The sequence below is a fragment of the Schistocerca cancellata genome, chromosome 5, assembly GCF_023864275.1.
Source record: "Schistocerca cancellata isolate TAMUIC-IGC-003103 chromosome 5, iqSchCanc2.1, whole genome shotgun sequence".
Classification (NCBI taxonomy): domain Eukaryota; kingdom Metazoa; phylum Arthropoda; class Insecta; order Orthoptera; family Acrididae; genus Schistocerca; species Schistocerca cancellata.
In genome coordinates, this window is record NC_064630.1 from 142,643,069 (window position 1) to 142,657,694 (window position 14,626).

The following is a 14,626-nucleotide window of genomic DNA, read 5'->3' on the forward strand; positions in this document are numbered from 1 at the left end:
TTTTGTGTAGAAATAGATAATAGCTTTAATTACCCTTAAATGCAAGTGAGAGTCATGATATTGTACAGTTTTTCTAACAATGTGTTACTCTTAATTATCCAAACAAAGGAGACCTCAACGATACTAAATTCATAAAACATTGATTTAAATTTGATTTCATCCTTTTACGCATGTATGTCATCGTATCGTTTGTAATTGTCGATGAAAGTTTATGTTAGTGAGTCCAGGTCACGAAGTACAGTGTTCTGGCACGAGGGAGGCACAAAGCGCTGTAAGGACATGCACACACAAGCTGGTGTAAAGGGCTGATGACAATACTTGTTGATGGCGAACTAGCTGAAGATGATCGCCACTAAAACTTGCGGTTTAAGAGCGTGTCTATCCCGAATATTTTACAATTTGACGTTCTACTTAATTCAGTCATATTTAGAGAACATTATGATAGAGATAACAAAACTTACTTGCTGATGTTGACGCGGAAACTTAACTCGACGTTGCTGAAGACGACGCAGTCCAGAAAATATTTCTTTTCGATAAAGCCTGCTTCATTGCAACCGGATGGGCTCTTTTATTCAAAAATCTAATGCAGGTAGAAGTTCTTGTTCTTACATACAAATCAATTACTTTATTTTTGATTGAGGGAAATCTTGATTGTACTAGTGTTGCTAATGATTTCATCACACGTGTGCAACGTGAAATGTTTGCCTCACGGGAAAACTCGAAAATAATTTCTAATTTCAGGTGATGGAAAAGTAAGTCCACCTTTTGAAAGTACGCTCGTCTGGTCTTGTATAGCTGTTACTTTTGCATCGAGATCGTAGTTTGCTGTTTTAATTCCTAACGAACTGTCGATGTCTTTACACTTGAATGCGATGTATCCAGCCAAGTATTTTAAGGCATTGCAACGTCTTCACAGGAGTTTGCCGAATCACGAAGATCACAATCTAGAAGCAAATCTTCTTCATCTGAAGTACTGTAACATGACGTGTCAGCTACTTTGTTGCACAACTCACTAAATTACTCGAATTCGCCCACTGTTTCTTCTGCAGGAATTTGATCTCTGGAAGAATCAAGGGACAAAGATATAGTTGTTGCATTGCCAGTCAGTATTGGTAGGCTAATTCTATTTTTAACCTCGAAGGGCATCGGATTATTATAAAATCCACTAAGACCACGAAATCTAGAAAAGTCAATTTACTGGTGTAAGGACTCCTTTTTGAAATGGGCAGGCACAGAATTCGTCATTAGGTGAAAAGCTAAGACAGTACAGTTTCAACCTCCTTACTACCTATTCCCGTGTTCTTACCAGAAGGAACAGGTGTTTCGAGCGGTACACACGGTTTCGTAGCTTTCTTAATAGCTGCAATTTTTTGCTGCAGCAAAGCGTTTCTACTCTGCACAATACACACTTCTTTTTTCGAATCCTTAATTTCTTGCTCTTTGCTTATAACGATCGGTTCTCAAGGGATTTCTGTGTTAACTTGTAGATAAACCTAATAACTCATTTTGCATGCCCCTTGGCTGCTTCCAGCCTGGCGTACGGTTCGGGCTCACGGCTCCACTAAGCTTACGCAGCCATTCTATATAAAAGCCCATCACCCAACAAACACTCGAACTAAAATTCTTCGTACATAGCTGCCCTTGACGATATTAAAGTTTAAGAATATGACTAAAATCGTCAAGGACAGATATATACTAATAATTTTAGTCCACGTATTTGTTGGGTGATGGGCTTTTATATAAAATGGCTGCGTAAGCTTATTGGAGCTGTGAGCCTGAACGGTGCGCGTGGCCGGAAGCAGACAGGGGGCCCAGCGGCGTGTCTGAGGGAGGCACTAACTGGTTCTTGGAGGGACGCTCGCTTTGGGCGGTCGCAGAAACGCGGAACACTGTATGCATGCGGCCGCCGACCCGTCTGAGGGCCGAGGTGTCGAGTCTTACGAAGGGCGCATGCATTGTATGAATGGCGAGAGCTGTTCCACAATGATCGACGCAGGCTGCCGGCAGCGTGTAGTCGTGGACGCAAATTCCTTCAAACAACACTGTGGCGAATTGAAAGCGGCCAGCCGTTAACTGTTTTGGTACGTACACCAGACTTGTTAACGCAAAATTTTGAGTCGGACGTCCCAAATTAGCGTAACTGTTTAACGCTTTGATAGAAGAGATGCCTTCTGGAAAATTCGACGAGAACTTGAGCGTGATTGGTTAGAGCTGTTTAATATGAGGAGAGATGGAGTACGCAGTGTGGTTTCTAAGCTATGTTTCACTCGCCTGTACCTAGGGGAGATGTACAGAGAGGTGAACAGGTGATCCGGCAGTTTCAGCTACGGTATTCCTGTGTGAACTCTAAAAGAAGCAGGAGACCCTGTCTCAGCTCTCGAAAGAACAGGAACATTTTCTTATCTTTGGTCCCAAGCGCGCTGAAGAATTCTGTTTTAGCCTCAGTGCGACGCAGAACTTCCACTTAGAGATCAGTTACGGCACTGTATTTTGCTGTACGTTTAAAGACGGTACTGTACTCCACCTCGTCTTGCATCTGGCATACAATTCTTCGGAGTGCTTTCCTATTATTAACTTGCGCTTAAGACGTTTGCTTAAGTGCGCCTTGTGCTTGAAATTCGCGTCTTACGTGTTTTGCTGGCAGTTAGGTGATAAGACTAATCCTTGCTTTAGGAGATAAAGATAACAGTCTGCCGTCTAAGGTATTAGGTTTCAGCTCTCACCACATTTACGGGACTGCAGCTTCGTCGCCAGCAGCAGTTACATCAAATATCGTCATTTCATTCAACCAACACGCTTTTGCTGCGGTGATGTAGCCAGCGGCACCGGCTTCTTAGGGCAGATAGAGGTTAAACCGCTGGGATCACGTATGAAGGTTACTCCACTAAGGCTACAAGCCAACCAATCGATTCTAGCAGCTTCTTCAAGGTTTTGGTACGACAGAGGAAGTCAATTATAGCGTGTAGTGTTCCTCAGATTTCGTTATCCACTTTGGGCAGAAGCAAGTAGAAGTTTCCCAATATTAGTTAAGTCCACTTATTTCAAAATTGTTTGAGTCCACAATACATGTATTCTTATTAGTGTCGGTAAATTTCTGGGCTTTTATTTAAATTAAATTGTATAGTGACCACTAGCATCTGTCCTTCCAGGAGCGTTGTAGTTTATCCTTGAGCCTTCTTTTACTGATATAATTGTTTTAATTTTTGCTCTAACTTTAGCCAGACGGGGTACTTATGAGTGACAGGGACAGATATCAAGAACGCGTTAATTTAAAGTTCCCGTTGCGCATATTAACGCTGATACGTCTTCCTATCTCCTTACTTCGAAACTCGATGGCTAAGAGATAGAAAAGTACTGACGGAAATCACTCTTGTAGGAAACACACACAAGAGTGTGTGTGTGTGTGAGTGTGTGTGTGTGTGTGTGTGTGTGTGTGTGTGTGTGTGTGTGTCCTGACGGTCTACGTAAAACTTTACAACCAGGAAAGAAATCCCATTTAAAACCAACAATATCTGCAGCCAACAAAGAATCGGACAGCTATACAAGGAACTGAACAATAAAGGAAACTAAGTAAGGCAATACAGGAAAGAAAAGACTCCTTACAAACAAAAAATTACAACACGAAGACTGTCTTCTCAAACATGGACAAAACGACTTCTCCATAGCCATAAACTGCACACCTGTATTCACTATCGTAGAGCTAACAGAAATACTGATAGTGGGGACGCAATTGGAAATACGCTGTTATTGTTTGCAAGTAAGTTGCATAACACATTCGTTCATCATTTTTTCAGACGAACTTTTTTAAAAGGCTAGAATTTTCTCAACTGCCGTTCTTGTTAGCCATGTTGAAAGATTATACCAAGCAATGATGTATACGAATCATGATCATTGTTACACAAAATCATTTTAAGGAATTCATTAATTTTGAATAATTTACTAATCTTACTGTCATGTTAAAACATTTTACACATTTTATTGCCGTCATAGGCATATTTTCCACGTTCAAACCGTGGGTGTGGTGGCTAATATGTTTTTGGGTGGAGGAGAGTGGGGTTAGATATCGTAAAGGACAGACTGAGAGCCACGCCTGCCCCCGATTCTAACCCTGTATCTACCTACTGTTTTACTGTGTGTAGGCGTTTGCAGTCTCATATATTGAATCGTTTCTCCGCTTTATTCCCCCCCCCCCCCTATCAAACTCCTTCTGCGAATGAATCTAGGAAAAAAAGAAAAAGAAAGCACGATTATCGGTATCGGTCCGTGTAAGAGGAATCTTTACCATCAGCATCATTACTGGAGGCGTGATCTGATGGCCATTAAAACTGCAACAGCAAGAAGGCAGCACGCAACAAACAAAGTAGCCAGGGTAAATGGCTGTGAGCACTATGGGACTCAACTGCTGAGGTCATTAGTCCCCTAGAACTTAGAACTACTTAAACCTAACTAACCTAAGGACATCACACACATGCATGCCCGAGGCAGGATTCGAACCTGCGACCGTAGCGGTCACGCGGTTCCAGACTGCAGCGCCTAGAACCGCACGGCCACTTCGGCCGGCAGCCAGAGTACAGCTGTATACATTCTTGTATGAGGGAAGGTTACACAGTGGACTTGTTCCTCATGAATCACTTTCGAATGTTGTTATAAGACCCTGTTATGCCTCGAGTAAGAAAAAACAAACGTCTGTCATCAAATGTCGTAATTTGACAGCGACAGGATCATAACCTATCAAGACTTTTTACACTGATGGGAAAAAAATCACATCAAGAAGGAGTTGTGCGACGTAAACGAAAGTTGGTTGGAGTGTTTCGACATCCGAAAGATGACGTCTATTCCAGTTTCGCACCGGTTGCATAAGAGTGGCACTAGTAGAGCTGTAATGGTCGTGAGCGTTAGTTACCTTTGAGATGGACGAGGTGAGTTGATGTTAGTGAAGAATACCGTTAAGGGGAAAAGACGCCATTATCAACACCTCGCTGAGTTTGAAATAAATAGTGTAATACTGTTACGAGAAATTGGATGCTCCTTCCATGAAATTGCAGAAAGTGTTCGCAGGAATGGAACCACTGTACACGACTGCTGGCAGATGTGGCCATGAGAATGTACGGTCATATCACATGGCACTACCGAGAGGAAACACCATCGTGTTCGACGTATGGCTGTGGCGCATCGTACTGCATCTGAAGCAACAATCTGAGCAGCAGTTGGCACCACAGTGACACAATGAACTCTTACAAATCGATTCCTTTATGGACAGCTCAGAGCCAGACGTCCTGCAGTGTGCGTTATACTGACCCCATCTGCGACTTAGTGGCGTCAAGCGAGAGCTCATTGGAGAGTCAGGAGGGGGTCTGTAGTGTTCTCTGATGAAAGCTGGTTCTGCCTTGCTGCCAGTGATGCCTTTATGTTAGTTAGAACGAGGCCAGCTGAGGGTCTGAAACCAATCTGTGTGCGTGCTAGACGCACTGGACTTATCTTTAGAGTTATGGTCTGGCGTGCGACTTCCTATGATAACAGGAACACACTCATGGCTATCTCGCGTACCCTGACTGCAGATCTGTACGTCAGTCTGGTGATTCGACTTGCTGTGCTACCATTCCTGAGCATTCCAGGCCGTGCTTTCCAACAAGATCGCGCTCGCCCGCATAACGCTGCTGTAACCCAAAATGCTCTCCAGAGTGGCGACATGTTATCTTGGCCTGCTCGAACACCAGATCTGTCTCCAGTCGAACACATATGGGACATCATCAGACGACAACTCCAGCTTCACCCACAAAGAGCAGTAACAAACCTCTTTATTTAACGACCAAGCGCCACAGGCGTGGAACTACCACACAAACTGACATCCGGCGCTTATACAACACAACGCATACACTTTTGTATACTTGCATTCATCACTCTGGTAGAGATACTGGTTATTAATGTACCAGGAGGTCACATCTGCAACGGCTTCTCTCGCACTTACATTAACCTTGCAGTGTTAATCACTTAAATATGTTACCTAGACAAACGTATTTTCGAAATTTCGTTACCTTACTGGAGCCGAGAACAAGGATCGTAATTACTTTAAGGAACGCAGTGGAAGGGTGGCGCAATTTGATGCGTCATTTATCATTCCCAAACAAATATTTTTATTTAATAACAATTCAATTATGAGTCAGCTCAGAGTTACCAGGATTAATGTGAATTACATACCAATAGTTAAGATTTTTAAATTAAATTAACAATGCATAGGAACATTTGCATTATATGCAAAATTACGAACAGAACTCAAATATTTCAACTGTATAACACAGTAGTGACCAAACAATTAATTAATTAAACAAACCTGCGGCGGCAATCTGTCCCCGCAACTAAATCACAAGAGTCGGCTAATCCCACAACACGACTTGAATATAAGTTCAACAAACATCAAATAAAAAACATAAAAATGCGTACATCTGTCCGTTTATTCTGCTCTCTTATAGACAAGATACAGCCAAGCTGTCCAAAGGCTACCCACATGTACAACCGAGCAGTAGCAGTACTTCACTGATTGGCGACAAACCTGTTCCACATAAATCACGCTAAGTACTTCAATAAACTACTAGACCCAAAAACGAAATTGAAATGATAAAGACAATAACTCTTACTTTTTTTTTTAAGAAATGAAGAGACTCAGTGCTCAGTTTGCCCAAAGTCTTTCATCACACGCCCACAAGCACCTTATAACAACAGAAATACTGAATAAATTGCTTCCTAACCCTGCGACAACCCTCCCTCCCCCCCCCTCCCCCCCCATGGCACGATACCAAAGAATAACAACAAACTGCTCAACTTGAGGCTGGAACGAGAGATCCGCAGAATCGCATGTGAACTGCCAACACTCAGTCCTCGTGCGATGGCCGGAAAGCCGCCGAAGCAGAAGCCCCTGCCCGGACCAGCAAAACAGAAAGACATCAACCACTGCCGGTACAAGGTTGTTAACATACACCAAACAACATACAGGTTTGATAAAAACTTACATACACAGTAATATTTAAAACGGCAATTGAAAATTCAGCTATTAAAACTTCAGTAAGGGAGCGGCCGCTAGAAATATTGCTCGTAATAATTAAAGAATAATTACTTATTAATTCAAACAAGATTTTAAAAATCATGATTTACCTTTACTAGGGCCTCTTAGGGACTAATAGACACTGTAATTGGGTATGCGCCAATGGCAGATGACCGGTTAAATCAAAAAATGGCTCTGAGCACTATGGGATTTAACATCTGAGGTCATCAGTCCCCTAGAACTTAGAACTACTTAAACCTAGCTAACCTAAGGACATCACACACATCCATGCCCGCGGCAGGATTCGAACCTGCGACCGTAAAGGTCGCGCGGTTCCAGACTGAAGCGCCTAGAAGCGCTCGGCCACCACGGCCGGCTGACCGGTTAAACTGTACACGTGTAACCAAAAGGCAGCGTGGGATTAGCCGAGCGGACTGAGGCGCTGAAGTCATGGACTGTGCGGCTAGTCCCAGCGGAGGTTCAAGTCCTCCCTCGGGCATGGGTGTGTGTATTTGTCCTTAGGATAATTTAGGTTAAGTAGTGTGTAAGCTTAGGGACTGATGACCTTAGCAGTTAAGTCCCATAAGATTTCACACACATTTGGACATTTTTTTGTAACCAGAAGAGCTTAAGAAAGTGTGCAAATACAAGCACGCACACATATATGATCAGGTACTTTCGGCTGAGCGAACACGATTGTAGTTGCGCCCTCGGCAAGAGATTCTGTTGTTGGACGGTCAGGCAGTTAGCGAGTGGATGGAGAAGTGTATGGACATGTTTTTTCTTAGTGGAGACTCTGTGATGGTAGGACATGTATTGTAAAGTGAGACGCAAGGAAATGTAAAATGAGGTTGGATATTGTTGGTGATGTTTGGTTTGTGGTATTATTGACAACTATATAATTTTTGGAACTGAATGTCACAGGAAGAAGACAAAATTTTCTAAATACATTGTTTGATCTTTAACAAAATATTTCTTTTGCTAACCATATACCTCCTAGTTGCCAGAGTCTATAGCAGTTAGAATCCTTTTATTTAGTTGGCTGTAGTTGCTGCTTGGTGTAGTTGCTATAGTTCGTGTTACGAAGACTTTCTATGAGGTGACATATAAAAAAGGTAATGGGGTACGTGATTGAAATGAGTTTAGGCAATTAACAGAGTTGGAGGTAGTTTCATACTCCTTTAATTTCATATTTTTTGGATTTTTATTATTGTTAGGATTTCTTGCTATTGAGACGTAACAGTCCATTGAAATCCATTTAAAACACGTATTTTTCGATCCAGTTTGAAATAAACAGGAATCACTGATGTAAACAAAAGGCAATGGTTTAGGTAAACCTATACGTATAAAATTGATACAAATACCTATTTTGCTACAATCAGTGGGAGACTTGGAAACATATATATTGGTAGGAACATTTTCCGATCCATGTATATTTTGAATTTTATAAAAATAGTATAAGTATTGTTAATATGTCATATTTGAGTATTAGCACGCTTCTAAAATGATAAATGCTTAAAATTCGATAAATTTATTTGCTCTGTAAGTGCCAGTGCAACTGTTGAAACATGTTATTGATTTTAAGGCAACAGTTTTAATAGTAATTTTATTAAAAAAACCTTTATAACAATACAGAGGATTGTTCGGATTTATACATCAAGGGGCAGCCATGTTGGCATGGGGGAGCAGTGTCTTTTTACATTCCGTGCAAGAAGCATGTAATGGCTTAAGGAAGATGTACGTCAGTGCTGTAAGCATGTCAGTATAATTTTGAAGTGACTTAGAAGGTTCTGAAACTTAATGTTTGTATTTATTATTCATGGTGTGAAGACCATGTTACAGTCGACAACATGACCCTGTGGCAGCAGCAGATACAAAGCAAATGGATGAGTACACCCTTCCAAATTATAAGCTTTATTAATAATAATTTCACACAGTTCAGGGCCATTCTTTTGTGTTAATTATTGGCAGTCACGTTGTCTACGTATGGATGTCAGACTGAGTTCGGCTTGTATATTGTGGATAATAAATTAATAGGTTAAAATGATAAAAATAAATAAAGATATAGGTTCAGTTTCCGGATTGAGACACACAGTCCCAAAGGGGTCACCAAAAGGCATAAGGAAAGTGGATTCCTAGCCAGCTCATACGGGCAGAATTAAAAATTTTTAAGTACAGTACTTATTAAACAGCCTTCATAGATAATGTCAAAAAAATGCCAAGGAGACCAATAGCTTCACGACTCGAGGTAGGCACCACTGCTGCTCGTGGTTTCTAACAAGTTGTTCAATACATCTCGGCATATTTAGTACAACACAGTTGACTGATGTACGTCATAATTAGGTTGCACGTGACAAAAGCCTCTCCTTGCCCACTAAACCCGGCGGTAGCAACTTTCAAAGGCGCAGGAAAACGCGTGCCCCACAGCCCAACGGTCAACAGTGTTAACTCGTTGCAGTAGCCTGGACGTCAAGTACTCAGGCACACCCGTCCACCTCCATGTCCGACACACCACTCGCCGCCACACAGCCCCAGAGGGAGACCCTAACTCAGCAAAGATGATACGGCGGCGGCCAGAGTCGAAGGAACGTGCGCACAAGTGGCGCGAGTAGGATCATGCGCGTACAGTACGGGATGTGTCGCTGAAGAGAGCTATAATATGACATACATCTTCCTGAGGCAGCTGGTTTAGATGCTAGTTGGTCAGTCGGTGAGGTCCTGCAATCTTGCTTATATTCAGTGTTAAAAAATTGGCAGTCCACTTATTCTGGAGTAATGAAGTTGAACCCATCGCCTGTATTTAGCAATATATTCGTTTGGTTAGACGTATATTTAGCTTTAACATTTAAGAGGAAAGAGCACTATCATATGCCAGCGTAGAATATAAGCTGCGATTTTTATTTTTTTCACGTAATCCCTATGAAAGTTTTGATGGTTTACCATCAGTTCAACGAGCCAAATACAGCGTGACACTTTATAACATCTGCGTCGTGTGAAGCTTGCCTGCTGTACAGTCCCTCGCACACATTTCTCTTGACAGTCTTAATACGTCAAATAAATCTGAATTCAGTACAGCTACAATAAATCTCAAGCGTTAGTATTAACCTTTATCACACTCTCAATGCGCCAGATAAATCTTCACTAAGCATCTAAAATACGTGAGAGAATCTGTACTGAGAAACTTTAAATAAACTCAAGATATTTTATTCAGTTTTATTGCATTTATTTGATAAACATGGTAACATTCGGTTTATTGGAACTGAAGGACAGACTCCGTATGCAACAGCAGCGACATCAGGAATTTTCCCAGAGGATCCCCGGGAACTGGAGAGGCCCCGTCCACGACGGACACGCCCGGTGCCGTCGCAGCCTGTGTTCTCGGTAAACCTGGCTGTCCACGACTGACGAAGTTGCAGCGTCTTCCCCCAGAAGTGAAAGTTAGCACGACTTGATGCCTCCACCTCAGCTCCAAACAGCGAATACAAAGCAGTGGTGTCGATCTGCAAACGGGTCACGAAATGAGATGATGAGTTTTTAACAGAGGTGGGAGTTCCTATGTGATGCGACGTCCTCTTGGCTTCCTTGTACACTACTAGATGCCAACGATGCGACGTCCTCTTGGCTTCCTTGTACACTAATAGATGCCAACGATGCGACGTCCTCTTGGCTTCCTTGTACACTACTAGATGCCAATGATGCGACGTCCTCTTGGCTTCCTTGTACACTACTAGATGCCAATGATGCGACGTCCTCTTGGCTTCCTTGTACACTACTAGATGCCAACGATGCGATATCCTCTTGGCTTCCTTGTACACTACTAGATGCCAACGATGCGATATCCTCTTGGCTTCCTTGTACACTACTAGATGCCAACGATGCGATGTCCTCTTGGCTTCCTTGTACACTACTAGATAGCAATGATGCGACGTACTCTTGGCTTCCTTGTACACTACTAGACGCCAACGATGCGATGTCCTCTTGGGATCCTTGTAAACTACTATAGGCCAATGATGCGATGTCCTCTTGGCTTCCTTGTACAGCACTATGACGCGATGTCCTCTTGGGTTCCTTGTACACAACAACAAGCCAACGATGCGATGCCCTCTTGTCTTCCTTGTTCACTACCATAAGCTAACGATGTGGTATCCTCTCTGGCTTGGGTGTACACTACTAAAGGCTGTTCTCCCATCTCTGTGCCTGCGAGTCTCTAGTGTAAAATATCCAGCGCTTTCTCTTTTATAGTTGTACGACAATACAGTGAGTGATTTCCCTGGAAACGACTGCTGACGTCATTGCTTCTCCCATTGTCTATGATCATTTTCGCTACGTACTACATTATTACACTGCATTTCACGGTCCACCAAACGATGAAAGGTATATTACTTCAATAATTGGGCTTTAAATTTTCCATCCCTGCTGAATACTTTCAGCTTATGTTCGTCAGATCCATTTTCGGTAGCTTGAAAACACCTTCCCAGACGTCGCGTATTAATCTTTTAGGACACTCTCAAGACTAGTGCCAGTACTTCCCTCACTTTCAAAAAGTATTTGAACTGGCAAAACCTCACTGTATACATCGTTTTAACGTCAAACGTGCGACAGCAGCTGAACCAGCAGAATCGTTACCGGAAGGGACGAGATGAGCATTCTTTTTTTTTTTTTCTACGATAATTTGAGGTGAATATCGGAGTTGTTCCATTAACAGGTCACGATCGAAAAGACCTAAAGCCCCCTCCCTAGTACTCGCTTATTTTCCGTTTTATGCTGTGATCTCGTGACTTACTTGTGGGCCAGACATTGACGTCTACCCTGAATGGCGGAGCTAACCCATCTTGTTGACTCACGAGTAGTTGTGAGACTGCCAGTCCTGGTCCAAGTTTAAGTCCCGTTATTGGTTAGCCCCCCATGAACCATGGACCTTCCCGTTGGTGGGGAGGCTTGCGAGCCTCAGCGATACAGATGGCCGTACCGTAGGTGCAACCACAACGGAGGGGTATCTGTTGAGAGGCCAGACAAACATATGGTTCCTGAAGAGGGGCAGCAGCCTTTTCAGTAGTTGCAGGGGCAACAGTCTGGATGATTGACTGATCTGGCCTTGTAACATTAACCAAAACGGCCTTGCTGTGCTGGTACTGCGAACGGCTGAAAGCAAGGGGAAACTACAGCCGTAATTTTTCCCGAGGACATGCAGCTCTACTGTATGATTAAATGATGATGGCGTCCTCTTGGGTAAAATATTCCGGAGGTAAAATAGTCCCCCATTCGGATCTCCGGGCGGGGACTACTCAGGAGGACGTCGTTATCAGGAGAAAGAAAACTGGCATTCTACGGATGGGAGCGTGGAATGTCAGATCCCTTAATCGGGCAGGTAGGTTAGAAAATTTAAAAAGGGAAATGGATAGGTTAAAGTTAGATATAGTGGGAATTAGTGAAGTTCGGTGGCAGGAGGAACAAGACTTTTGGTCAGGTGATTACAGGGTTATAAATACAAAATCAAATAGGGGTAATGCAGGAGTAGGTTTAATAATGAATAAAAAAATAGGAGTGCGGGTTAGCTACTACAAACAGCATAGTGAACGCATTATTGTGGCCAAGACAGACACAAAGCCCATGCCTACTACAGTAGTACAAGTTTATATGCCAACTACCTCTGCAGATGATGAAGAAATAGATGAAATGTATGACGAGATAAAAGAAATTATTCAGGTAGTGAAGGGAGACGAAAATTTAATAGTCATGGGTGACTGGAATTTGTCAGTAGGAAAAGGGAGAGAAGGAAACATAGTAGGTGAATATGGATTGGGGGGAAGGAATGAAAGAGGAAGCCGCCTTGTAGAATTTTGCACAGAGCATAACTTAATCATAGCCAACACTTGGTTCAAGAATCATAAAAGAAGGTTGTATACCTGGAAGAATCCTGGAGATACTAAAAGGTATCAGATAGATTATATAATGGTAAGACAGAGATTTAGGAACCAGGTTTAAAATTGTAAGACATTTCCTGGGGCAGATGTGGATTCTGACCACAATCTGTTGGTTATGAACTGCAGATTGAAACTGAAGAAACTGCAAAAAGGTGGGAATTTAAGGAGATGGGGCCTGGATAAACTGAAAGAACAAGAGGTTGTAGAGAGTTTCAGGAAGAGCATAAGGGAACAATTCACAGGAATGGAGGAAAAAAAACAGTAGAAGAGGAATGGGTAGCTCTGAGGGATGAAGTAGTGAAGGCAGCAGAGGATCAAGTAGGTAAAAAGACGAGGGCTAATAGAAATCCTTGGGTAACAGAAGAAATATTGAATTTAATTGATGAAAGGAGAAAATATAAAAATGCAGTAAATAAAGCAGGCAAAAAGGAATACAAACGTCTCAAAAATGATATCGACAGGAAGTGCAAAATGGCTAAGCAGGGATGGCTAGAGGACAAATGTAAGGATGTAGAGGCTTGTCTCACTAGGGGTAAGATAGATACTGCCTACAGGAAATTTAAAGAGACCTTTGGAGAGAAGAGAACCACTTGTATGAATATCAAGAGCTCAGATGGCAACCCAGTTCTAAGCAAAGAAGGGAAGGCAGAAAGGTGGAAGGAGTATATAGAGGGTTTATACAAGGGCGATGTACTTGAGGACAATATTATGGAAATGGAAGAGGATGTAGATGAAGAGGAAATGGGAGATAAGATACTGCGTGAAGAGTTTGACAGAGCACTGAAAGACCTGAGTCGAAACAAGGCCCCGGGAGTAGACAACATTCCATTTGAACTACTGATGGCCTCGGGAGAGCCAGTCATGATAAAACTCTACCATCTGGTGAGCACGATGTATGAGACAGGAGAAATACCCTCAGACTTCAAGAAGAATATAATAATTCCAATCCCAAAGAAAGCAGGTGTTGACAGATGTGAAAATTACCGAACTATCAGTTTAATAAGTCACAGCTGCAAAATACTAACGCGAATTCTTTACAGACGAATGGAAAAACTGGTAGAAGCCGACCTCGGGGAAGATCAGTTTGGATTCCGTAGAAATGTTGGAACACGTGAGGCAATACTGACCTTACGACTTATCTTAGAAGAAAGATTAAGAAAAGGCAAACCTACGTTTCTAGCATTTGTAGATTTAGAGAAAGCTTTTGACAATGTTAACTGGAATACTCTCTTTCGAGTTCTGAAGGTGGCAGGGGTAAAATACAGGGAGCGAAAGGCTATTTACAGTTTGTACAGAAACCAGATGGCAGTTATAAGAGTCGAGGGGCATGAAAGGGAAGCAGTGGTTGGGAAAGGAGTAAGACAGGGTTGTAGCCTCTCCCCGATGTTATTCAATCTGTATATTGAGCAAGCAGTAAAGGAAACAAAAGAAAAATTCGGAGTAGGTATTAAAATTCATGGAGAAGAAGTAAAAACTTTGAGGTTCGCCGATGACATTGTAATTCTGTCAGAGACAGCAAAGGACTTGGAAGAGCAGTTTAACGGAATGGACAGTTTCTTGAAAGGAGGATATAAGATGAACATCAACAAAAGCAAAACGAGGATAATGGAATGTAGTCAAATTAAGTCGGGTGATGCTGAGGGAATTAGATTAAGGAATGAGA